This window comes from Eubalaena glacialis, chromosome 17 (assembly GCF_028564815.1).
Source record: "Eubalaena glacialis isolate mEubGla1 chromosome 17, mEubGla1.1.hap2.+ XY, whole genome shotgun sequence".
In the NCBI taxonomy this organism is placed as follows: domain Eukaryota; kingdom Metazoa; phylum Chordata; class Mammalia; order Artiodactyla; family Balaenidae; genus Eubalaena; species Eubalaena glacialis.
In genome coordinates, this window is record NC_083732.1 from 72,617,191 (window position 1) to 72,642,496 (window position 25,306).

The 25,306-nt window shown below is 50.7% G+C and overlaps 1 protein-coding gene across 4 annotated transcripts in view; it reads left to right on the forward strand.

The window, feature by feature from the left end:
• ZHX2 (zinc fingers and homeoboxes 2) overlaps positions 1-25,306 on the forward strand; it is a 170,774-nt gene that overhangs the window by 48,234 nt on the left and 97,234 nt on the right. For 3 of the 4 annotated variants that reach the window (XM_061172170.1, XM_061172174.1, XM_061172171.1), the window contains exons 2-3: positions 281-417; positions 22,563-22,633. The gene's annotated coding sequence lies outside the window, so the exon portion shown is untranslated. The remainder of the gene's footprint in view (positions 1-280; positions 418-22,562; positions 22,634-25,306) is intronic. The other variant, XM_061172172.1, reaches the window with a different exon arrangement.

A 25,306-nucleotide genomic window follows, 5' to 3' on the forward strand; every position in this document is an offset into this window, starting at 1 on the left:
TTCTGGCTGGTTTGAAGCCCTTGTCCCCACTATGCTCGCCCCATTGGGGCGTTACAGGAATTCTCTGAGGCACGTGCCCCCATGAAAAGGCCCTTCCAGGTCTCTAAGGCCCCTCTGACCAGAAGCCCCCCTACCTGAATCAGCCACTTCCTGAGCACACTTTTGAGATGTAGACATTCCGGGGCCACAAAGCTGAACGAGCTTTACTTCCTGCCTTCACGGGTGGGGAAAGTCAGGCCCAGACTGTGAGCCGAATGACCGGGGATTCTTGTACCCACAGGCTTTTGGGGGCCGGTGTTCCAGGCAGAGCGGCGCCCGAGCAAAGGCACTGAGGTGTGACCTTGCACTTGGCGTGGAGCTGAGCGCTTCCTTGTTCTCCAGTTGCTTTGAGTGTGTTTCTTCTGCCCCAGCTAGATGGTAAGTGCTTCTAGGCAAGAGGCCATAGTGAGCCCTGCTCCTTCTTCTCTAGCCCCTGTGCTTGTGGGGGTGATGGACAGCTTGGAGAGCACCTTTGCCTGAGTCATCAGCTGCTGACCTGCTCAGCAGCTTTGTGACATCAAATTTTATCCCCATTTTACAGATATGGCAACTGAGGCCTTGAGAGGGTGACTTGATGGCTCAGCTACTCAGTGACTGAGCCTAGATTTGCACTCAGGTCTGAGGTCTGACTCCAACTCCTCCCTAGATCTCACCCTCATGGTCAACACTGAGGGAACGCGCGTGGATTCGGTGCTCGGCACAGAGAGAGATGCTGAGAGGGAGGGAACACGTGAGCATGAGCTTGTGGGGCTCGGTGGAAAGGGCGCTGGCTCTGGAAGGGAGACCCCTGGCTCAAGTCCCAGCTCTTCCAAGCATGAGCTGCATGGACTTAGAATAGTCACTTCTCTTTGGGGCTCAATTTCCCTGGGTGGAAAATGGTAGGAGATTCCATCTCATAAATCTATAGAACTATGAAAACTTTGGTCTTCAGTGCTTTCTTACATCTCAGCGCCCCAGCTCTGCCAGGCCTGCACTCCCAGTCCCTTCCCAGGAACCCCCATCCCTGGGTCTCTTCCAGCCTCTGTGCTCCTCTCTCCACAACAAACCCAACCTCTAGCTCAGTGGAATCACCTGAGGAGCCTATTAAAATGCCGACTCCCAGGCAGCATCCCAGAACCTGATGACTCTGAGTCCCTGGGAGATGGGCCCAGGAACCTGCATTTCTCCTCTAAACACTCCCAGGAAATTCTGCTCATCAGCCAGACTTGGCAGTTATTGCTGAGCTCAATAATTCTCCAACTTTGGCAGGCATCAGAGTCACGGGGCGGGGGCGTGAAATGACTGGGCACCACCCCCAGAATTTCTGAGTCAGTAGTTCAGAGGGGGGTCCACAAATGCGCACTTCAAACAAATTCCCAGGTGATGCAGGGAACCACACTTGGAGAACCACTGCCCTAGCTCATTTCCCGAGCCAGCCAGCAAAGGTGTCTTTACTCGTGGGCGACGGCCGGGGTGGAGCAGTCCTGTCAGCACGTGAACTTTTAACAGAGACCTTCGAAATTATTGAGATATTATAATAACAGCTACCATTTAGTATGATACGCGCTATCTGCCAGGCCCTGTGCTAGATGTCTACGATCCACGTCTCTCATTATTATATAGGGTTTGCAGATTCAAAAACCAAGGATGAGATTAAGTGATCGTCTAAGATTGCACTTGCTACAAATACCACCAGGACTTCCTAGAGGAAAGCTTGGGCTACTTTCTTTACCCCACGAGGCCTGTCTTTGCTGTCTCTGCCTGGAGTGTCAGGAGAGTTTCCAGCCAGGTTCAGAGAGGGGTCACCACCCAGGTTGGGGGTGGGATTTTTGGTTGGAGGAGGCTTTCATTAGTTCCCCACAAATTGTACCCTGCTGGTGGTGGCCCTTGGCTCACACCCGCGGGACAGCCTGCTTGCTGCTCGTCTCCTCATTTCACCCACTTTGAAGGGACCCCTCGTGTAAGCATGGACCATTGCAGCTCTAGCAGGCTGAGCTCCCGGGGTGAAAACGGTGGTCTGCTGCTGGATCCCAGCCTGCTGGGGTTCTGCGTGGGTTCTGGCCTGGCCAACATTCTGTTTGCCTGTAAGCGCCCTGGAATAGAACTGTTGGTGCCGGATCCCAGGGAACAGATAGAAATGGAGAAGGTTGAGTCATGACTTTAACTCTCCCAGCTGGTGCGTCTTAGTGGGGGAGCTTCTTTCCCTCTAACATGTGAGAATTGGCCTGTTGTTTAATAGGAAGCTCATTGATTTGTGCAAACATATAAAACACAGAGTAACTAGGAAATACAAGTGGCCATGAGGGCTTTTTCCACACTTGGCTCTTTAATCTTACCATTCGCCAACACAGACACACACACACACACACACAACACAGATCATGCTTGTGTGTGTGTGTGTGTGTGTGTGTGTGTTGTTTTGTTTTGTTTTCAGTTATTTTTATGTCTGGCAGGGATCTCAAGTTTTTCAAGCCATCCATACCTTTTGGGCGGCATCTCCTACTTCTACCTGTTCTCTTCCGTCTGCAAAGAAAAGGAAGGAAGGGAGGGAGGGAGGAAGGAAGGAAGGGAGGAAGGGAGGAGGGAATAAACGAAGGAACTGCCCTCAAACACTGATCCATTGGCGTGGCCAGAGTCCTCCATACAGTGGCTTCGGCGTGCTACCCTTTCTGTTTTAAGAGGACAGACATGCATAGGTCCTGCACAAGCTCTGTCCGCACCCTTGAAGGCAGCTTGGTGGAGTCTACTGACATTGGAATTGGCATCGAAAGTCAATAGCTCTGGTTCAGGGTCTGCCACTCAACCATGCCACCTTCCCCCAGCCTCCCATGGCCAGTCTGACTTACCCGTCTCCTCAGGGAGGTGGTGATAGCAAAAGAGATCATGGATCTGAGAGCATCACTCCAGTCTGAAAGCTGGATGAAATTCTAGGAATCTAGATGTTTTACTTTACCAGTGAGAAACCCGAGGCCCAGAGAGAGGAGGTAACTTGCATGAAGTTGCACAGCGAGTTTTGGGGCACTAGAGAACTGACAGTAGAAGGAGGGTATTGCCCTGGTGGTCTTGTTGCTATTTCCTTCTGGGTGATTGTTTTGCAAACAGTGAGTGAAGTGACAGGAAAACTGCTCTGGGAATCTCTCTGGCCAGAGCACCTTCTCTGTCTCTCTGTCTGTCTCTCAGACACATGCATGCACACACACATTTCTCGGTGTAAATAACAAAAAGGCAGTGACTACCCTTTACAGGAGAGACTTATACTCTTTTTCACGGATTATGGGGAAACCTGTTGGGCATCATCTAACTTTGTAAGATAGAACGTAAGACTCGGAGGAGTGAAGCTTGAAGTTAAGGAGAATCTACTGCCCAAAATCCCTTGCATCCATAGGGCTTGGTGGCCTTGTACTTGCCTAAACCCCCATCTCCCAATTATCCCTATTCCCCTTTCACAGATAGACACATTCCTGATTCTCCTGCCCGCCACACACATAGGGTAGAACAAAAGAACATGGGCTATTAAAATAGACAGAGGATTGGACATTTCTCATTAGCGGTGTGCCCTTGGGTAAGTTACTTAACCTCTCTGAGTTTCACCTTCCTCGTCTGGACAATTATAACACCTCTTAATGTTGTTGTAAAGATTAACAAAGGTAAAGCATTAAAAGTGTTTAATACAGGGACTGGTACAAAGTAGGGGCTTAATAAACGTTATCTGCTGCTACTGAAAATGTTGGAGAGATGTTGAAGATCACATTCTTGCATCATTTTTGTGAGAGAATGAACTGGTTCATCATTTAAATGAGATCTCTCTCTAGGCCTCTGGCAATCTGACTGCATAGTTAAAACTTTGGTTTTCTGCCCCGGGAAGAACAAATATTGTCCAGGTTTTAAGCACACCATAGCTGGGCTGTTATCTTTGGAATACCAAGATGCTGGCATGGTAGTTTTCAGTACTACCTTGTGCATATAAATATCCTTATATCTGAAAAGGATATAAAATTGCAAACAATAAAAGGTATCAATGAACTGGAAACCATGAAAACAAGAGTCAAAACACAAAAGCCCAATTATAATGGAATAGAGGTTACACTGTACTGCATTTTCTGGTTTACAGTTTTAGGTATTCCCCACCCCTAGTGGCCTCACAACCATCCTGGAAGGTAGGTTTGATTCTGCCCATTCCTCGGGGGAGAGAAGACGGTTTCAGGCTGATGCTGAGTGGGAAAGACAGTCAGGAGTCGCATCACACTGGGCCTTGTAGGATTTGGTAAAGAAATTTGGATTGTTCTCAGTTTAGTGGGCTTAAGCAGGAAAGTACTGCAATCTTATCTACATTTTTAGAAGATCTCGTGGTAGAGAGGGGAGAGAGCAAAAGTGGAACCAAGGAGGCCACTTGGGAGGTGGCTTTGGAAGTTCAGGCAAGAAATGATACAGCGCTCACGGAGATAAAGAGAAGGTGGGTCAGAGAGTGGAGGTCACAAGATTGCCTTAGGGTGGGTTGGCTGTGGATGTTGAAGAAGAGGGAGAACCAAGGATGGCTTCCAGCTTCCCAGTGGGTTGATGGGCGGTTGACGGTGGGGACGTCTGCGGAGGAACAGTTTTCAGAGGTGGGGGGGAGGGGCGAATCAGGGGCTCTACTTGCATTTGTTTTTGGAAGGAGTGTATCTTATTCCAAACACTGGGCCTTCTGATGGCAGAGAGCAGGTCGTATTCACTTGCTCCTGGGCATTGAATAAATGCTTTATGTGAGCTGAGTGCACTCAGGTCCACCCCCGGGCAGCCGGTCTGTGAAAAATGCCGCCGATGGCAAGGTGCTGTGTTCCTTCTGCCGCCAAGGAACCAGAAAGCCATTAATGACCCCTTCTGAGAACGTTGGGCCCCGTACAAGAAACAAACAAACCCCCCCCCCCCATGTCCTGCCTTCTCGTGTTTCAGGCTTTGGGTAACTTTTTCTTTTGCCAGTCTCCACGGGATCTTTCCTCTGCTAATGTTTGAAAGTGATGCTTTTTTTTTTTTTAATGTTGTACTCAGGCCTTAAATAACCTTTACCCTGAGGTAGATGAAGCCTAGTAAAATGCTAATAACATCGACAACAATAATGAGCTTTGGTGGAGTATCATTTAATTAGAAGACCTCTTTTATATGCGCTATTTGATTTTAGCCTCCAGACAATCTCTGAGGTGAGATAAGCAGCATGTTAAGCTCTGAGAGCCCGAGGACTGCAGTAGCCAAGAGCGTGTAAAAGTGAGGTAACTATGGCATGGCTAGATTAAAAGAGTTGAGGTCCTTGGAACGGGGCTGGCCGGTGAACAGTAGCTGTTGTTGTTTGTATGGTTAGTTTCTAGATAGAGAAACTGAGGCACAATGAAACTGCGTCGTACACGCTCAGCAGCGGAATCAACTCCGAGCTGTGTAGGATGTGCGGTATTTCTGGATGCCACGGTCAGAAGGGATCTGAAGTGATATTCGTTAGGCAGGAAGGCTGCTGCCGAGCCTGGATCCCTTTGAAATTCTCCTCCCCCATCTCCCCCTTCTCTCCCTTGCAAGTCTCCATCCCCCGTGAGGTGGGTTGAACACACCATCCAGGACCGCTCGGAGCCTGTCCCCTCCTCCCTGCCTCCTGCCCCGGTGCCCCCTGTCCTCTGCCGCTCATCTTCCCGTGGGCCCCATTCTTTGAAGTGGGGTTCAGAGCCCGCCTCCCCCTCCTCCTTCCCTGACCCCCGCCCCCATGGCACCCTTCTCCAGTGGAGTTCTGCATCGAAGCCACCCCGGATCCCCACCACTACCATCCCAGGTGACTCCGCAGGTGTGAGTCTTGGCTCCCCCATTGGGTAGAGGGAGACAGAGGCCTTGCCTTGTACCTTGTGACTCTCCAGCTCCCCTGTGCCTGGCCAGGGCCACGCCCAGAGCAGGTGCCATGACATTACACAACTGACTTTTAGAAAACAATGAAAATAATCATGCCCAGGACCCACCTATGCAAAGGGGTGGTGCGTTCACCCAGGTTGTGCCTTTGGGAAGTTTACGCCTTATTCCCAAGGTGGCGCCATGGCTCGGAACCTCCGAGACCCCCAAAAACATTCGAGAACGTCCCCCAACACCACACTGTTCTCCTTGGTGTTGGCAAATCTCTGCCCTTTGAGGGTGGCTCCACGGCTCCCATCTGTGGAGCCAGGACTGTCACGCCCCTTAGAAATACAGTTGCCGGGGAAGGGTGGTCTGAATCAGGGGCAATTAAACGATAATGTGCCCAGCTTTACGCGTTGCCTTGTAACCTGACTCTGAAGACAGCTCCAGAGGAGGGCTTCCACACATGTCTTGGGCGTCGTGGAGATGAACGTGCAGGCTCTGCCATGGGGACCTCGTTGGGACAGTGGTTCGCTTTGGTCACAGTTCTGTGACTGTGTTTAAAATTTGTCCTCAGAGAGGAATAAACGAGTGAGCGTGTGTTTGATCGGAAGAACAATGTGTGTTGCTGTGCTTGTGCACGTGTGTGCCTTAGGGGAGAGAGCGGGGGCCTGCTGAGCCCCCTGGGCCCCCAGAGGCCAGCCGGCCCGGGCGAGACAGCCCTGTTTTTGTAGCAGCCATAGCGCTCATCCCTTTGCCTCTTGCCTCCCTTTCCCCCCAGCCCCCAAATTTGTTTCAGCCCGCTGGCTCCCTCCGCTGACCTGAACGTAATGATTGTATTCTTCATAAGTAGAACACCTCCCCTGCCCCCGATTCCCACCCCAACCCCGAAACTAACTGCCCTCCCCTCATTAGGTGCTCTAAGGACGCGGTTCTGCGTGGGAAGAGGCCTGGGCCCTCTTCACAGGCCCTGTTTGTTGCAGGTCCCACCGTCCATCTCTCTTAAAATGATGAAGCTTTGACAAGGCAGGAGGTGGGCGGGGAAGGGAGGGAGGGTGTTTTCCCTGGATTCCCAATATTTGGGTTTTGTCCGGTAAAATATTTTCCCGGGCATCGGCGGGAGAGGAAATGGACAATCTCTGTTTCTTCAGAGGCTGATTTTAGCTGCTGGCAGAGGTTCAGGGGCGGCCGGTGTACCCTGCCCCGGCACCCCTCCCTTTTCAGTCCTCGTGTCCCTGGTGGGGAGGGAGCCAGGAGGTTTTCAGTGTCAGTGTCACAGGCAGAGGGGGCGGTTGTGAAATCCAGATCATATGCCGCTCCTGAGTGACTGCTGTGAGCCCTGGTGCCACTGCAATCTGTTGACTGAGGCCGCCAGCCCGCCAGGGTGTCTCTGGGGCCACTTGTACATGGACCCGGCAGCTGTAAACTGGAATCACCAGATTGGATGGGATTCCCAGCAAAGCCCTGGATGCATGTGGTGGCTGCCAAGAAGTATTAGAGGGTCTGGACAAGGGCCTTTCTGGATTTTTCAAAGTGGAGAAGTGGGGATCGAGAGTGGGAAAGGCATCCGGCCTCCCTGCTAGAGACTCAAGGGAGCCTGGTACTGCCTTTCACCAGCTGTGTTCCTTGGTGTGGCCTTGAGGCTCTGATCTCCATTTCCTCCTTGGAGACACAGGGTGAACAATACCCACCTACCGAGTGAGCCACTCTGGAGGCGAACATTGCCAGCTGTGCTACTTGCTTGCTGTGTGACTTTGAGCAAGTTACTTTATATCTCTGTGCCTGGTTTTCCTTGTTATGTTGGTTTCCTGTGATTGCTATAACAGAGGACCACAAACTTGATGACTTAAAACAACAAACATTTGATCTCTCACAGTGCTGGAGGCCAGAAGTCCAAAATCAAGAGTTAGCAGGACCCTGCTCTCTCTAAAGGCTAGGAGAAAATCCTTCCTTGCTTCTTCCAGCTTCTAGAAGTTGTTGGTATTCCTTGTGGCTGCATCACTCCCATCTCCACCTCTGCCTTCACATCACCTTCTCTTCTGTCTGTGGGTTCCTTCTCCAGGTGTTTCTTATTAGGATACTTGCCATTGAATTCAGGGCCCATTGGGATAAGCCAGGGTGATCTCATCTTGAGATCCTTTACTTAGTTACACCTACGAAGACTCTTTTCAAATAAGGTCACATTCGCAGATTCTGGGGACTAGGACATAGACATATCATTTGGGGGGAGGGGCACAATTCAACCCACTACACTGGTTTATTAAATGAGGATGATAATAGAGATCACATTATGGAGATTACACAAGTCTATACGTCTAAAGTCCTTCGAGCCGTGCCTAGCACACAGCAAACACTCAGTGTTTGCTTTTGTCATAATCCTCACCAAGCCATCATTTCATAATCACCATCATCATCACCACCATCACCATCGCCACCGCCATCACCGCCATCACCATCAACACCATCACCACCCCCATTACCGCCATCACCATCATCACCATCACCATCACCATCACCACCATCACCATCACCATTATCACCACCATCACCATCATCATCACCACCATTACCATGACCACCACCGTCACAACTGTCACCATCATTATCACCACCATCACCATCACCACCATCACCATCATCACCACCATTACCATCACCACCACCATCACCACCACCATCACCACTGTCACCATCATCACCACCATCACCACCATCACCATCACCACCATCACCATCATCCCTAACATTTGTGAAGAGGCTTCCCAAACTGAACACGTCTAAAATTAACTCTTGACTCTCATTCTTCAACTTCTCAGTAAATAGTTACCTCTGTTTACTCCATCCTTTAAATAATCCTGGTTTCCTCTTTTTCTCTCACACCTCATTCCATCTATAAGTCCTGTCTATTCTGCCTTCAAAATATATCCCAGTGTGACCACCATCTTTCAGTACCACCACATTGCACCCCTCCAGGGGACACCCTTCCCATTCTGGTGGCTGTGAATGGCACCTCTGGAGTCATATTCAGCACCGTGGTGCTGCTTCCTGCCACCTCCACCCCCGTCCCCCAGTTGAAGCCCCATCGTCTCTCACGTGGGTCACTGCAGTCACCATTGGTTGTCCTCTCAGCTCATCCCTTAGCTGCCGCCCCTCCCTCACTTCATGCACACACCCCCGACTGTCTCCTCTCCTCACAGCTGCTTCTTAAAAACACAGGTCAGATTGTCACTCGCCTGCTCCAAACCTTCCAATGGTTCCCCCGTCTCACTCAGAGCAAAAGCCAAAGTCCTTATGGTAACCCCCAGGCCCACGTGATCCCCTTCCTCTCTGCCACCAGCCTTGAACAAAACACACCCACACCCACACCCACACCCACACCCACACACTTGCATTTGCGCTTGCTACTTTCTCAGCCTAGAACACTCTTTTCCCAGCTACCTTTGTGGTTTTCTGCCTCATTTCATTCAGTCTGTGCTTAAAAGACACGCTGTCACGGAGTCCTTCCCTGCCCACCGCAGGGTCGTAGCTCAGCCGGCATCCCCACAAATCTCCATCCTCTCAACCTGTCTTTTTCAAAGCACAGCTCGCTTCCTGGCGCCGGATGTTTATTTGCTTGTGGCATTGCGTGCTTTCCCCCATCACACTCGAGTCTGTGAAGGGAGGAACTGTGTTTTGATGGCTGCTGGGTCCTCAGCCCCAAGCACATGTTAAGCACATGAGAAGCACTTTCTGGACGAGGGAATGATTATGGGCCGGGCTCTGGCTTTGCAGGCATCCTCCTGCTCTCCCAACAACCAATGACATCAGTGTTGTCACACCCTCATTTTGTCCGGGGCACAGAGACAGTAAATACATGTCCTGGGCTACCCAGCAAGGGAATGGCAGAGCACGATCTGAGCCAGCTAGTCTCCTGCCAGAACCCACTTTCCGAATCACCATCTGTCATGAGACAGAAATGAGAGACTGTGGTGACAGACCTTTGGAAACGGAAATGCACGACATGAATGTACCAGGACGACGATAGCCGAGCCCAGCACGTCTAAGCTGATTGCTCCAAATTGATCTGGGTCTCCTTCCTGTTTAATTCTTTAAATTGTGAGAGCTCTTTTTGCTGCCTCCCCTGATGGTACAACATGAGGGGGTAAGAAGGGTGTCCATGAGGCACTATTGCTCTATTCAGTTACTGTCAGACTTCAGTGGCCCGGAATGTTCTGGAAATGGGGCATGCAGGCTGCGTGAATGTGCCCTTTATTCCAAAAACAGGTCAGTCCATTTTCCGCCTTTAGTAAACATGGTGTGTTGATAAGAATCAAATATTTCAGTGTGGGACCATGCAAAGATGCACTCTCAGCTCTGCCACTGAGATAACCTGTGCCCTTAAATAGTAATAGTACCTCTTATTCCCTGAGTCTTACCAGGTGTTAGAGACATTCCAAGTGCTTTATGCATACTAACTCATTTAGTTCCCCAAACCAATCGTGGGAGTAAGTACTCTTATTAACCCCAGTAATCCTAGTCACAGAAACACAGGGATGTTGAATAACGACCAAAGTCACACAGCTCATGATCGGCAGAGCCGGGATGTGAACGCAGGCCGTATGTCTCCTGAGGTTAGGTTTTAACCAGCTCTCTTTTGTGACTCTCAGCTTCACCTGTAAATTGTGGGGAATGCATTCAATCATATTTTCAGCTTGAAAAATCTATGCTTGTAAGGCTGAGAACTTGGTAGTAGTTTTGAGTCATAGGTATGAGTGCAAGAAGTATAGGTGACTGGGGTGCAGCAGGATCAAGGCTATCACAGGAAGGTCCACGATCCGGGCTTCGTTTCCATCAGGTTCTCTCTTGTGTCTTGCTGTCCTGTCATTTGCTACTTTTCTTGCCTTGATTGTTTGCAGAAATAAGAGCCCACAGGTGCTCATCTACCCCCAGACATCTTTCCCCTCTGTGTGATAAAAATATATATATATATATATGAAACCCATATGGTCCTCTGGTGTTGATTAACTTTAAAAGCACTCTCACATCTCTGTTCTCACTTGATTCACATAGAGACCCTGTGTGGACAGGCAGGGAGAGTCCCATTTTACAGACGAGGAAATAGAGGTTGAGAAGGCTGATCTTAAGGTTGCATTTATCTCCTCCTATCTCCTATGAGTATTTCCTGGGTCCTTCCTCAGGGTTTTTCTTACTTTACTGTAATAATCTTGGCAAACAGAGTCTTCGATTGCTCCCAGCCACCTCCTACACTGTTGTCACCACTAGATTAGTAATAAATTCCTGTCAGAATGGTGGCCATCCTTTACTGAGTACCTTTGATGTGCCAGGAACTGTGCTAGGGGCTTTTCACGTTTTACGTCCTTCTAATGCCCACAATACCCCTTTGAGATATATACCATTATGACTCCCATTTCACAGATGAGGTGCCTGAGACCACACAGCCCCAGGGCGACACGTGCATATAGTCACACGACGAGGAGGTGGTAAAACCAGGTTCTGCACGTGTTGACACAGATTGCCCGGTGACCCCCTCCCTGGTTAAAGCCTACCGGGACTGCTGGTCATGACACCTGGACAGGACAATGTCCAAACTCCTTGTCGTGGTGTGCAGGGCCTCCCTGTGCCCACGGCACCTAACTTCCAGCCCATGTCCTAGCCCCTCCACCTTCACTCTCAGCCACACTCAACTACCAGCTGCTCCCTGCTCAGGCCATGCCCTTGCTCTGGACCTCGCCTCTCTGCTGCCCTCCTTGGAATGCACACTCCTTCCCCTTCTGACTGGCGATTTCCCATCCATCCTCCATGCACCAGGCCAAAGCCACCTTCTCCATGCAGCCTCCTCTGACCCACCATCTCCCATGCCCTTCTCCCTGCCCAGTGTCACTCTGCCCCAGGGCACCCTGAACCACACCCCATTGCAGCATAGCTCACCCGGTGTCACTGGCACCTAACATAGCCCGCAGATAGAGGGACAAAGGACAGCAGGGAGCAGTGTGGTTGTGGAAGCACCGGACAATGTGTGCCCTGCCTAAGAGCATTCCGATTCCTTGTGGGTTTTTTTAAAACACACGCCAGCCCAACAAAACAACTTTGTGGCTGGTGTTTGAACCATGGGCCGCCAGTCTGAGACTCTTGGGAGCTCCTCGGGATTCTTGTGCTTCTCTCCATTGTCAGTACGTAAATGAGGTAGGGAGGGAAGGAGGGGAGGAAAGAAGGAAGAATTTACCTTCCTAGACCTGGCAATTTGGCTTCCGTAAAACATGGTGTATTAATTAGTCTGCTCAAGCTGCCATAACAAAATACCGTAGATTGGGTGGCTTAAACATCAGAATTTGTTTTCTTACAGTTTCTGGAGGCTGGAAGTCCAAGATCAAGGTTCCAGCCAATTCTGTTTCTGGTGATGACTCTCTTCCTCGCTTGCAAATGGCCACCTTCTTGCTGTGTCCTCACATGGCCTGTCCTCGGTGTGTGCACTCGGAGGGAACAAGCTCTCTGCTGTCTCTTCTTATAAGGACACTAATTATATGGGGTCAGGGCCCCATTGTTATGACCTCATTTAACCTCCCTTAGAGGTCCCACCTCCAAATACAGTCACACTGGGGGTTAAGGCTCCAACATATAAATTTGGGGAGTGGAGAACAAGCATTCAGTCCATAACACATGGCATTCCAGATCATTCAACCCACAAGTCTTTCCTGTGTCCTCACTATGGGGATTCTGAAAACATTGAAGGCAAACAGCAGAGTCCAGCGGTCAAAAGCACGAGCTTTCATATCAGGCAAATTCAAGTTTGATACTTAGCTCCACCGCTTACTGGCCAGGTGACCTTAGACAACCTACCCAACTTCTCTGAGCCTTGCACTCCTCGCTGTGACAGGAGGACAATGACACCAACCACACAGGGTTTGTATGAGGGTTAAACAAGATCCATGCACATCCACCCCGCCCAGCAGCGTTCATGACCGCCCCGGAGAAACAGTTACTGAGCACATCCTCCGTGCTAGGCTCTCTGCTGGGTGCTGGGGAGCCGGTGGTGAGCAGGACAGAGCAGATCCCTTGTTCTCATTCTTCCTTGAAGAGCCAGATAATAAACAAGGAATTATGGGATCAGATAGCAAACACATCAGTCATTTGAGAATGGGACATGGGCCGTAAGGAAATAAAAGAAGCAGAAGGCAGCAGGGGAGGAAAGGCCTCTCACTGGGGAGGTGACTTTGACAAGAAGCTGAGGGCCATTCAAAGGCTCGGGGCAGAGTATTCCAGGCGGGGGAGTAGCAATCATGAAGGCCTGAAGGTGGGCACCCTCGGTGCCCACGGTATTCATTCTGATAGCTGTGGTCCTATTGCACGTGGTCCCACCCTCAGAGGCCACCGCCCTGGGGGGACACAGGACCTCTGCCCAGCCCTCCAGGGAGCAGGGCCCAGACGAAGCTGGCTTTCAGAGGGGAGCAGCGCCTTGAGGGCTGGAGTGCTGGGAAATGGACAGCAGCGCAGGAGGAAGATGTGGCGTTTGTTGGGAGGGGGGGGAACGAGCGTCCCAGGGGAGAGGGGAATTTGGTCGAAGAGCCTGGTGTCTGAGGGACCCTGGGAGACTGCCCAGGCCTGAGCCGATTCTGAGAGCAATGCCAGGCCGGGAGCCCAAGGCACCACGTGGATGACCTCAGCGTGAGCTGATAAGGGCAGCAGCCCTCACTGTCACGGCGGGGTGGGCGGGTTGTTCGTTCAGAGAATGTGCTCCCCACTCAAGAGGCAGGGCCCCAGGCGGAAATCCAGCGCTGTGAGTCACAACCAGATGTACGTCTCGTCAGGGAGAGCCATGGCCGCGGAGAACTGGTCATGGTTTCCTGGAAACTTCCTCAGTGTGGGGCAGGGGCACTCTGAGGATAGGTGCCAGCCGGGGCAGAGAGGGGAGACCGTGCTGGGGGGCTGGGCCAGGACTGCACTCTTGGGACTGTGGCCGAGCTTTCTGGGGCCACTGGGGGCCAGAGGACTAGCTGAGGTCTGAGCCTGATGCCCGTGGACCCGCTGAGGCACGTCTCCCCTTCCACAATGTGCCTGGAGCTTCCTGGCCTCCTGACACAGGTCGGCATGCCCCTTGAGGTGTGGATGTGGGAAGAGCAGCTAGACTGGGAGATGGGACCCCTGCATCCTCATCCCGCAAACTTGGATTCAAATCCAAGGACTTGCACAAGCCCAGCTTCTCCAGCCCTTGGTTCTCTCATCTACAAATGGATGGGATAAATTGGGAGCTCTCCAAGGTTCCGCCCAGCTGGACTATTCAGGCAGTTCCTTCATGTTCCTCCCTGTAGATGGGAGAAACTGAGGCCCAAGAGCAAGAGGCCTGATCCGAGCCAACCCATTTGGAGGTGGGACTGCAGCTCTAGCTTTGGCCAGAGCTGCACCCCTCCCCGCCCCTTGCTCCAGTGTCCTGCCTTCTCTCCCCGATCTTCTCCTTCCTGGACACCTCTTTCCCTCCTTCCCCTCTGCCTGTGCTCCTCACCTGCCAGACATGGAGATTCAGCCTTTCCTGGGGTGGGTGGGTCCCAAGTCAGAACCAAGATGAGAACTCCCAGGGCCATCAGCCATCTGTTTGTACTCACCGGGATAAGTGGGCAGGACCTCCTCCAGCCAGCTTCTGTCTGAATGCTACACATCCTTCAATCCAACTCAAATGGCACCTCCACCAGGAAGCCTTCCAGATCACCCCAGCCAGAGTCATCACCTAAGCAAGCCTTCCCCATGCATCCCACTTTATAATCTTTCTGGTGCCATTTGTACTTACTTGTATTGTAATTATTTGTGCATACATCATAGCTCCTCTACACAATTCCAAACTCATTGGATGCAGTACCGAAATTGCCTCCATTTTGCCCATGCCTATCACCAGCCTCCTCTTTGACATCTGGTGCGGTGTTTGTATTCTAAGTGTTGGGTAGATATTTGCGGAATAAATGGAGTTTTCCTTCTTCTATGTGAAAGGATTCTTTCCTTTCAGAATGAATGGTCAGATTTGTAAGAGCGTCTGTTCTAGAGCTGCACGGGGTGGAATCTTAGCTCCACCATCTACACACGGTGGGACCTTGGACAAATTACTAACACTTGTGCCTCAGTTTCCTCACTGGTAAAATGAGGATAAGTCATAACCCCCTACCTCACAGGGTGGCTGTGAAGACTAAATGAGTCATGTTTGTCAAGTGCTTGATGTCGTGCCCAGCATAGACTTGATTTAATAAGTGAAGTTGTGAGATTCTGGCAATCCAATATGCAAATTTTTATTTGATTTTTTGAAAAAAATATTACACCGCCTTGCAGAATTCGAGCTTGGCTTTAGGTAGTTGCCAGATCCTTTCCAATCCTTGCATTCACAGAACCTGCGTTGGGTATTCACTGCCATCTGCAGAGCCTCCCCGGCTACAATGGCTCGGAGCAGGGGGCAGGGAAGGGAGAGAAGAGCCATCTCTGGCATAACTGCTCGCCAGCTCGGGGCTCGCAGCCACATTAAGCGCTCTTACTCAATTCATGTGACTCGACAAATTTGGAATGTGTTAGGGAGAGAGAGTTTTTCCAGCTATGAGTCAGTACATTTATGCTTTCTCACACACACATTTAAAAATTTTAAGAAGAAAGAGACTTCAGCGAGAATCCTTTATGACTGCAAAGTGGAAATCTCCGGAAACTGTATTTTGACCCTGAAGGCAAGTAATACTTAGGATATTTAATACAGTGTTCGAAACAAGAGTCGAGGAGAGAAAACACAGCTAGCTGCCTTTTTCTTCTGTATTCTCAGCTGCTGCATTGCACATAGGAGAACCCGATGTACATGGGTTTATAAAGCACCTCCTGGATTCCCTGATTTATACTCAACATAGTGGGGAAAGAAATATGTGAAAGAAGGGAGGCATAACCAGCATTTATTAAGAACCTATTATGTGCCAGATAATCGGGGCTGGGGTCGGGGTACATGTCCCAAGTTCAAGAGGCAGTGTGGGGAAAAATGGAATGATTGTATTCAGACACGCTTGGGTTCAAACCTCAGCCTACTTTCATAATATTGTCTAAGCCCCTTCTTCTTCCATTTTGTGGATGGCAAAACTAAGGCTCAGAGAAGAGAAAATAATTTGTCTGTGGACACAAAGCTCTTAAATGATAGAAACCATATTCTAAACTGGGTCTGTGTGTCTCCCTATGGTAAAGAAATTTGGGTTAAATTAATGTCCTCAGGGGCTGAGTTTCCCCACCAAGGAGGGAAGCAAAGACACCCATTCTCGGAGATCACATCCGCATATCCTAAGCAGGTACCGCTTTCTCACAGACCAGTCCCTTTAACCACCTCCTGCCACTTGCCTTTGAGTCCCGCCCGTTCGGGATTACAAAAAACCTGCTTCTCATCCAGGCTGGTCCTCTCTGCTGTTGTTTACTTTAAAGAAAGAAACCACCACCCGCCCAGAGGGCTTGTATTTCCAGCTCACTTACATCTCTTTTGCAAGGGTTCATTTTCATAGACTCCCAATCTCCAGGGAGCTGTGTCTTTCCCTCGGAAACATGAGCTGTAATCAAAGGTATATTCATCCCCGCACATCTGCCAGCAGCCACGCCGGAGCCACGGTTCCCCGAGGCCTGACAGAAGGAGGCTCAGGCCAGGTGCCCGGGGAGGATTTTTCCCTACACAAATCAGATTGTCCCGTGGTTGCCCTTTGTAGAGATGGCAGAGTCCCAGACGGTGCTTCTCAGATTGCTGGAGGACCTGATGGGGCCGGGGGTAAATAAGATTCCACCATCCATTCAACAAACACTACTGAGGGCCACCACGTGCGGAGAACTGCAGACACTGAGAATCCAACTCTTTTGGTGACTTCCCGTCACTCACAGGGATAAAGACCCAGCTTCTTAAAGGCCAGCAATTCCCTGGAAGAGCCGGCTCTTGCTCTTTCTCTGTCCTGCTTGGCTGTGGCCACTCCAACCAGCTTCCATTGCTTGGTGACCAGTATGCCTCCTCCGCCTCGGCCCCGTACACACTCTCTCTGGCTTTCTCGATTCTTCCTTCCCCTCTTGGTCAGGTTTGCTGCTGCCTGCCTTTCAGGTCCAGCTCCCCCCCCCGTCCCGCACCCCCCCCCCCCCATCTGCCATATCTTCACATGCCTCTCCTGGCGATCTTGCCACCATTGCACGTGCTTCAGGTAGCACCATCACGTCACTGGAGTCTCTTATCCAACCCAACTGCAAGGGCAGGGCTCACCTTATGTCCCCAGCACTGGCCCGTAGTCAGTGCCCCATAGTTATTAGAGGAATGAAGAGACAGCAGTGAGCAAATCAGACACTGCCCTGCCCGGTGCTGGGCACATCTTCGTGGAGTGTTGATGGTACTTGACAGTTTTCAGGGGGAAATATTTGGAAACAAATACAGATCAATTCTAGAGTAGAATTCAGTGTCCTGGTGAATGTTCAAGGTGTCGAGCTGCACCCTCACACGTCGGGGAGGTTATGAACTCAGCCTCCTCCATACTCCTGGGGGCGTCTCAGTGGAAAACCAGGTTGGGGGTGGTGGGAGAGGTGGCCCAATTTGCCAGCAGCTCAAGTCATGGAGTCAAAGTTTAAGAGGCAGCGGGGCGGGGGTGGGAAGGGGAATGGAAAGACTACATTCAATCAGGCCTGAGTTCAAACCTCAGTGCTGGACATTTTACTCTTATGACGCGGGGCAATGTATTTGATCACTGTAAGATGCAGGTTTGTTGTCTGTAAAAGGGGTATATGAATACGTGCTTCTCGGAGTTGCTGTGGGAAAGACAGACAGGCCATGTGGAGGGCCCAGCTCAACGCCTGGCTCAGAGCAAGCACTCGGGAAGTGGTGGCCTTCGTGCTCGTCATTCGCTGGTCGCTCTTATGAATTAAAGGCGGTTGGTGGTGTCCAAAGTGGAACATTTTCTGGAGCAAAGACAGGCAACTTAAGGCTGCACTTCTGGCTGGCAGAATGATGGCTGCACAGACGTGGTCTGTAGTTTTCCACCTTCTTTGAAGTTGACCTTCCTCTCTTGTATCCAGTCTGCACTGGCCCTGGCCTGAGTCAGTCACTCCCCAGCACTGTCCGCCATGGGTTCCTCACCCTCTCCTCCATATGAGGCCATCACCTCGGGGCATCATGACCTGTTTACTAGACCCGGAATTTCTCACTCATCTGCTAAACGTTTGCCGAGTGAAAAAATGGACTGGAATAAACTACGTGAGAGGGAGTGACCCTGGGGAAGGGTGTTTTTCTTCTTCTACAGACCGTTAAATCACCGTTCCTCTTTTTCCCCCTGCAGTTGTCTTGCCATCTGGTAGGTTTAAACTAGGCCAAAAGGGAATAGGAGGGACCTGTAGGGAAAATCCTACAGGCAGATTTTTCCTCATTGGGATTTTGCGCCATGTGACAATTTTCTGGGGAAAGGAGTTCTGAGCCAGGAAATGTGTGCACATTAAGAGCTTGAAGGACAGTGAAAAGCCCTTTACTTCATTAATGCTGCTCGCAATGAAAGCTGCCATTTCCACGTGCAGGAACTGCGGTCGGCACCATGGCATTGGATCCCCCATGCAACCCAAGGAGGCAGGTTCTGTTTAGAGCCCCACTTGGCTGCTAAGAAAACCAAGGTCCCCGGGAGGGAGGTGCTTGGCGTCAGGGCACAGAACAAGCGTGTGAGAGAACCAGGACCAGACTCAGACGTCCTGTCTCCAAGACCAGTGCTCTTCCCCCCATGCTGGTTAGGAAGGATCCAGTGTCTCGTGGGTGATGCTGCAGAGCTGAATTCCAGGATAAATGGGGAAGATGTAACGGATTCATTGAGACTCCCCAGCTCTGAGAAGAATTCACTGTGTGGCCCCAGCCAAGCCCCACTCCACGCCTCTGTGCTCAAGACGAAGCACCTAGTCAGCTGAGGATAATAATAAGTATTATCAATAATAATAGTAGCTATCATGCCTGATTACATGATTCTAAGTGTTTTGTATGTGTTACCACCCTGGGTCCTACAGAGTAACTCGGGGTTAATTTGGGGAAGAGGGAGAACAGAGCATTGAAGAGAGAGGGTCTAAGATAGCGTAGCCATATGGCTGCAGGGGGCATAGTGGGTTCAAGAAGCTTAGGCATCCGTGAGCCCAGAACACAGTGGGGCAAAGGGAGGGGGGAGCAATGAGCAGGGGCCAGACCTCGCAGGCTCCAAGACCCTGGGGTAAGGAGTGTGGTTTTTTTCCTGAGACAAATGGGGCGTTCATTAACTGCTCCCACCTGTACCACCTCTATGTACATTGTCCTTCCTCACATTCAGTTTATTATTATGTATCTTTCTCCTTTTTTATACCGTGAGTTTCCTAAGGGTAGGGATTGGGTCTTATGTATGTATGTATGTATGTATGTATGTATGTATGTATTTATTTATTTATTTATGGCTATCTGGTGCTTAGCACAGAATCAGGTATATATGGATAGTCAATAAATGGTTGTTCATCAGATATTTAAAATATTCAACATTTAATAATAGTAACATGTTCAATATTTAATAACTATATATTATATATTTGTTATATATAGATATTAGTACCTGTAATATAACTTCCATTATGCAGGCATTTCTGCTCTAGAATGATATATGCGTGCCTATAAAACCCTGCACTCTGAAAAATTCAAAAATCACAGCGCTTTGGGGACAATTGGGCTGTAGCAGAGCATTCACAATTCATGTGACTCTGTAATGAAGCACAATCCAAGTGATGATACCAAGCAGAGTTCAAAGGGCATGATACATTTTGGATGAGGGGCTTCCCTGGTGGTGCAGTGGTTGAGAATCCGCCTGCCAGTGCAGGGGACACGGGTTCGATCCCTGGTCCGGGATGATCCCACATGCCGTGGAGCAACTAAGCCTGTGCACCACAACTACTGAGACTGTGCTCTGGAGCCCACGAGCCACAACTACTGAGCCTGCGTGCCGCAACTACTGAAGCCCGTGTGCCTAGAGCCCGTGCTCCACAACGAGAAAAGCCACCGCAATGAGAAGCCCGCACACCCCAACAAAGAGTAGCCCCCGCTCACCGCAACTAGAGAAAGCCCGCGTGCAGCAACGAAGACCCAACACAGCCAAAAATAAATAAATAAAATTAATTTATTAATAAAAAAAAAATTTTTGATGAAAACAAATATAGCAATAACTTTAGGACCTGAGTAACTATAGGACAATATATTATTTTTAAAAGGGGGAAAACTTGATGGAAGGGGCTAGAGAAGGATTGAGGCTGATGGGTTTAGAGACAGAAGGGGGCAGATCATCTTTATCAGGAGTTCCCCGTGGAAGAGCAGTTTCAGGCTCTGCCAGAGTGTAGCAGGGACAGATGGTTTCTCTAGCCCATGGCCTTTGCACAAAGACCAGGAAGAACCAAGCAACAGGAGTGGCTAAGACAGAGCACGTGGCCACTGGAGCCCAGAGGAGGAGCTGGGAGGGCGGAGTCCCCCCGTGGCTTGTTCTACTCAGCTGTGTGTACCTTGCATCCAGCTGCCCGCACTTGGTGGTGCAAAATATTAATGTGCTGGGAACATTTGCCTATGAACCAGTGCAAAGTCCAGGTTTTATTGACCCCTATATACCTTATATACACTAATCTTCCTCGTGGAAGCAAGTGCAGCAGATCAAACATTACATGATGGAATACATGACTGATAAACCAAGAAAGCCCACTGGCCAGTTTACATCAAGTAAGGTACAAGTCACACACCCTGTGTGTGTTGTAGACTGTTTTCCTCTTGGTTCATGAGTCTATTCAGTAAACCCATTCAGCGAGCAGAAGGTAAAGCAAGACATATGGAGTGGGGTGACACTAAGCAAGGGCATCATAAACCTGTGATGTGATCGCTTTCCCCATCAGAAGCAGCTGAGCTCACACTTCTGGACATGGACTTAGAGGACCTCAACCCCAGCCTGCCTGAAAGCTGTGTGACCTCAGGAAAATCACTTAACCTCTCTGTGCCTCAGTTTCCTCAACTGCAGAGTAGCACTAGTGACACTCCCCAAGTTCTTTGAAAGAGCAGATTAGCTGGCGGATGAAAAGTTCTTTCTAAACTATAAGGGGCTTTACAGAGTATTGTCCTTCCTGCAAATCAGTGCTGGGATACTCAGCTTAGCTTGCCTCCTAGGGTACCTTCTCCTGCTGGATGGCTAGTTCTAAGGGCAGAGGGCAAATGCAGCTAAACTGGAATCAAAATAAATTAATCACTGGGATTCAATGCAGAAGCTTGAATGAACTTTGGGAAATTTTGCTGGCGTCCGATGGCCTCTGTGGAGCCCCTGCCTCCACAGTATCTGACGCCTCCCTCTCTGAGTGCTCACCCGGCAGCCTCCGTCTCCAGGCCTGAGCTCATCAGCCGACCCCTGGCCCACTGCTCTTCCCCAGGCCCCTCCCACCAAGCCAGGCCTGCCTGTCCCATCACCCTCTCATCTTGCTTCCCCAAAATCGTGCGGAGGAAAGGAACACCGATTCCGGAATCACATGAACACGGGTTTGAATGAGCTCTACCACGCAGCAGCTCTAAAATCATAATAGCCAAGCTGTGGTTTCTTGAACCTATTTCTTCACCTTGGGAATGGGCTACAACTTCCTGACTTCCTTCCTTCCTTCTCTGATTAAGAGGATTAGAAATGCACACTTTGCAGACTTTAATGCGCCCAGGAATCACCTGAGGAGCTTGTTGAAAAGCAGGTTCTGATTCTGTAGGGCTGAGTGGGGCTCGAGAATCGCACCTTCCAGCAAGCTCCCAGGTGATGCGATTTCAGTTTTGACTATCGATCCGGGGTATGAAGCACCTGCCATATAGTATGTACTCAGTCAGTAGAAACTGTTGCCGTGAAGATATTTCCACCCAAAGGGTGCTCCTTTGAGAACAGCGATAGATGCATAGAGAAACCTCTGCTTCCCTCAGAATTCTGAGGGCCACAAGAAAAAACAAGTTTGGCTTTAAAGGTGGGCAGGGCGAGGGGAGCGAGGAGAAGCGTGGCCCCAGCAGCAGCTCATAGGCAGGCTCTCCACGCGCACGTGTGCGCTGCAGGTGGGCCTCTGCCTGGCTGCAGAAACCTCTAGAGCTCAGGCCCCGACTTGCCATGCGGGGAATGCATCCTCCGAGCCGGGCGCACGCACGTTCCTCCGGCTACAGCTCTCCTGAGGAATTTTCAAAGCGCCCAGGGCTCGCCTGGCGGGAGTCTCCCAGGAGGGAAATCCACGTCGGGGGCTTTTGTTTTCAGGGCTGCGGTATCTTTCGGACTTGAGGCCTTGCGTGCAGAGGTTTTCCCCTCCACCCTCACCAACGTGGGGCCGTGAACCCCCGCTGCCGCTAGGAACGGACACCGAAGACTCAAGGAAACTCGGCGTGGGATTCACGAGCCGCCTCCCCAGCCCCACCCAGCAGATTTGGCTTTTAGTTTCGCTCTTCTAAAAGGCCTGCTTCTCAAAAAGCTGCTGACTCACCCAGAGTAAGGGTCTCTCTTTTTTTTTTTTTCTTTTCAGCATCGTCCCAAAGCCCTGAGATTCTTGAGGGCAGTTTAATGAGCACCCCGGTCCTGACCATTTCCTTTTTCTTTCTCCTCCCCATCTCCATCCCAGGATCCTAGTGCCTTAGTCCTTCTAGAAATGAGAGTTGAACCCCCATTTGCCTTGTTCTGCCTTTAATATTGAGTATCTCTTCTTTGTAGGTCTTGACGCACTGTCTGCTCTCAGAGTCAAAGTGTAAAAAGATTCCCAGGATGTAAGCAATATGGGACTGGTGAGTGACCCATGTGTTTGGCGGAGGTCGGGGCCTCAGCTGGATTTCAGGAAGGGGAGGGAGATGAATGGGAGGGGCAGGGGCAGCTGAGCTTTTGCGCCCCTGAAACGGTTTCCCTCCAGATGCAGCTGGAAACAGTGCACAGTGCAGAGAATCCAGGTGTGAATCCCTTGGAATTCACTGGGTCCCTGCCCGTCCCTCCCCAGAAGCAAAGGGAGCATGCAGGTGGCTGTGCCGACCTCTCTTTGCTCAGATGACAACAACTCAGGCTCACCATCCAGAGGGTTCGTGCTGGGAATTGTTCTCTAACCCTGTAACCAGGGTTAGGGACATATGCTTGGACTAGAGAGGGAACTACCGGGCTCACACCGGTTTGTAAACCACAGCCCTGAGGAGACATGAGTAAATGGAGGCAAGAAAGCCACCTCTGCACCTTTGAACGGCTGTCACTGGCAAGAGGGCAGCTATTGACTCAGCCTAAGGAGAAATTCCTAACTAGAGGTTGGCAACGGTAAAATCGACGTCCATTAGAGGTAGTGAGTTCCCTGTCGCTGGCAGAATTCAAGCACAGGTTGGAGAAGCATGGATGGGAAATGTTGAAGTGGGGAGGGATTTTAACAGGGTAGTGTTTTACAGACTGTTCCATGATGACTAAGAATCCCGGAGGGGCAGGAGGATGAGGGAGAGAATTTAGGGAGAGTGAATGAGGGGAACTTGTGAGCTCGCACACACACACTCTCTCTCGGCGCTGCCTGTTTTATGGGGCAGGGTGCTGCCTTGAAACAGTTTAGAAGCTACTGGATGAGATGGGCTATCCTCAGACCTGTTGTGATTGGCCAGCTGTACCTGAGCTTATGCCAGACGTCCACACTTGTGACCCCAAACACCTGATCTATGTGAAGGGGTGGGCAACTCTCCAAGTACGATAGGGGCTCTGACCAGAGGCTCGAGGGAGCTCTCCCCCATACTAGGACCACCAAAAGAGCTGCCAGCGAGTTGCGCCTTCGAGAGACTTGCCCGGGATCCCGACCACACAGACCAGAAGGGAAGGCACAGGGTTGGGGCGGGGGACGCTGCGGCAGGATTCCCCAAACCCCCAGACTGTGGGAGGACAGTGAACACGGCTTCCCCAAGGGAGCTGGGATCCTTTGGTAGGACCACATTCTCCAGTGACCAAAACCTGGCCCAGTGAGCGTGAGAGGAATCATACCACAGACGCCAGTGGGGAAATTGCCCAGGAGAGACACCCATTGTGAGGGAGAGGGTCTGAAGGTCTGAATAATGAGCACGGGGGCTTCCTTTGTGCTTTGTAACTGGGTCTTCTTCCCCCGGGCCTGGGTCAGCTGCAGCACAAAATGTGTAGCGAGGGCAGGGCGCTGTGGGACGCCAGAGATGGGCTTTTTCTTTAAGAAACGGAAGCCTGGACGAGAATCGAGTTTGACAGTCATTGTGCAGAGGCTGTACGTTCAGCTGAGTCCTGAGTGCTGTGCAGTGGGCAGACGGGTGGGAGAGGAGGGGGAAGGGGCTGAACAGGAGCTTGAGCTGTGACTTGATGCTTCCTTGGCAAGTCTTCAAGCATGAGTTGGGCTTTGAGGACAGAGGCTGTGTCTTTGATTCAAAGGACCTGGCATATAGTAGGTGCTCAAGAAGTGATTGTCGAATGACTAAAAGGGAAAGTGATGAGGAGGCAGCTCAGGAGGCCGTGTCCGTGGTTAAGAGCAGGGCCCCTGGAGTCAGATGGCAGGGTTCAAATCCTGCCTCTTCCGCTAGCTGTGGGGCCTCAGGCAAGTTGCCCACCTCTCTATGCCTCAGTCTCCCCATCTGCAAAATGGGCGTCATGATAGTACGTACTGCATAAGGGGGCTGTGAGGAGTCAATGAACTGATTCATGCAAAGCTGCTTGGTCCTGTGCCAGCACATCGTAAGTGCTCAATAAATATTAGCCCTTATTCTCATTCTAGATGGGGGACATGACCCCAGATTAAAGTTCAGTGTTGGGACGGGAAATAGCAACATAGGTGAGAGGACAGAGCACTGGACGGGGAGTCGGAAGCCCTGGCTTAGCTGCAGGGAGGGGATGAGGAAAGTGATCACTCCCCCTAAGCTCACTCTACAGCAGAGATGCTGCAAGAAGGCGGTCAAGGGCAGCTCCATTTTTCCTGCTCTCCCTCTGGTGGTCCCAGCACTGGTTCAAAGGCAGGGGCAGCTCAGCCCTTTATTACTAGCTGGGGGCCTCATGGTGAGTGGTTTGACTTCTCAGGACCTCTCTTTCTCCCAATAAATGAGAAAACAATGCGGGCATCCTTCCCTCGCAGAAGTGAAAAGCACGGGTATGAGGGTCTGTTGGTACAGATGGAAAATCGTTTAAGACTTGAGCTTGAGTAGCGCAGTCTGGAGTCTCACAGTCAATGTTGGTTCCCCATTCCTTCTCCAGTGAGGCCTGGCTGCCTCCTCCACTGGAAGACAGATTCTCAAAACGATGCTTCACTTCGCAAAAGGCACCATTCACCACCCAGGATTTGTAGCATATTTCAAATAAAATGGCATTTGCCTGAAGCATTAGTCAGGGTCACATTTCTTGCATTAATGGTAGACCTGGGACTATGGAATAGGCTTAGTCGGGGGCCTACCTTTTGCCTCTCCTGCCCCATCGCCCTGTGATCCTGGCTGGCA